This window comes from Penaeus monodon, chromosome 27 (genome assembly GCF_015228065.2).
Source record: "Penaeus monodon isolate SGIC_2016 chromosome 27, NSTDA_Pmon_1, whole genome shotgun sequence".
Classification (NCBI taxonomy): domain Eukaryota; kingdom Metazoa; phylum Arthropoda; class Malacostraca; order Decapoda; family Penaeidae; genus Penaeus; species Penaeus monodon.
The window spans coordinates 30233207-30234854 of NC_051412.1; the positions used below are offsets into that span (position 1 = coordinate 30233207).

General features: G+C 43.9%; 1 pseudogene; it reads right to left on the bottom strand.

Moving 5' to 3' along the window:
- Nucleotides 1–417: 417 nt before the first annotated feature.
- The window catches only part of LOC119590492, a 2394-nt pseudogene continuing 1163 nt past the window's right edge, over nt 418–1648 (bottom strand).

Below are 1648 nucleotides of genomic sequence, written 5' to 3' on the forward strand. Positions count from 1 at the left end.
TGCCTAACTGACTTAGGTTAGTAAGTGAACAGTTCACCAAGTATATGTCATACGAATAACAATAAAAAAGTAAAGGAAGAAGTACTTACCTTAACCCAGAACTTGTCCACTTCATAGCATTCCAACGGCCTTCGTCGAAGGTGAATTCATACCATTGTTATCAAGGTGAGGCCAGGCGAAAACAGCGAACGGGTATCCTAGAACTTCCCCGCCATTGTTATTGATAACATCAATCTTGATTTTAAAGTCCTTGATTCATACGAGGCACATAAGTATAAATGTCTCATCTGCAATCTGTTTCATTGTCATCACGGCTTATGATAATTGTATTCAAAGTTCCTCAAAGTAGGTCTCGAGTTCGCCTTCATTGCCACTTTTGTCTACACTACACCGGCAAATGTCCAATTCCTTCACGGTTTATGGAGGAGTACTGTCCTTATGTTCCTTGAAGATGTTGTCCCATTAGTATTTATGCAGCCTAAAAAGCTAGGATCACGGGTGGCAGTTTTCAAAGTGTTTCCAGCACACCAGGGGGTAAATCATATTTTGCAGGGGATCACTCTGTCGCACCAGTACAATGTGAGCAGTATTGTGCAAGCCTCCATAGTACTGCACTTAGGGCTGTACATAGATGATTCCATAACATCCTCCAAGAACGGTCAATGCCACGGCTCAATTCTGATATCAATTGATACCAGCCCTGTCGACGATATAACCATGGGCAATAGCAATCACGAATCCGGGCTCTCTACAATAAGCAAGTCTCGAATGCGAGCACACCACTCCACATCCCTCGAAGTCCTAACATTATCAGGACGAGAGGGGAAACTACCTCCATACTTGTATGTGGTGTGGGGAGTCAAAACTTGTACGATTGGCTTCTCCCAGTGAAGTTCGTCGACGGGATCCAAATAATTGGAGATACGTTCAGCATCAAAACGAAGGTAAGTTGATGATGTACCCGGAAGAAATTTCTCTTACCTTTGGCGATCCCTAGATGATGCTGTATTGTCCTTTCCCACCAGAATGGGATTTCAATATGCAGGTGACGTGATGAGTGTTCATTCCAATGTCCTCTCCGAAATAGGCTACCTCTTTTGTTCAGGATTCTTCTTAAGTTCCCCCAGTGAAGCTAGACCTAAATTTCCAGTTTTTGGTGTCTGCTTGGCACGATAAGCTGCCTGAAATTACTTCGCTGTTGGTGAAGAGATGTGGCGGTGACCTCATAGAGTGGGAGGAAGTACAACGTGTTCAGCCAGGGTGAGTGGATGACCGCAACATACAGGCATAAACAAATTCCTCCCTCATTCATAATTTGGCGGGAATAGGCTGCATTATGACAAATGTATCCCAATCCTTGCAGTGAATGAGAACATCAAAAAGCATAAGTGCTTCTCGCGTTTGTCTAGGCTTGAGAGAGAGAACCACTTTGCTTGCTGTTGCAGAAGCCCTATTATCCTTAAGGTCTCTCACAAGTTTCTGTATTGCTTCACCTCCGTCACTGTAATGGGATAAATCGGCCTCTGGGTCAAAGGAATCGGCTTTGCCTTTAAGATTAGAGTCACGGATATCCCCGTAGATCTTATGAAGCAGGAAGTTCACGTCATGTTGCTTCTGTGCATCAGACGCACCTAGTAAAGGTGAAAAT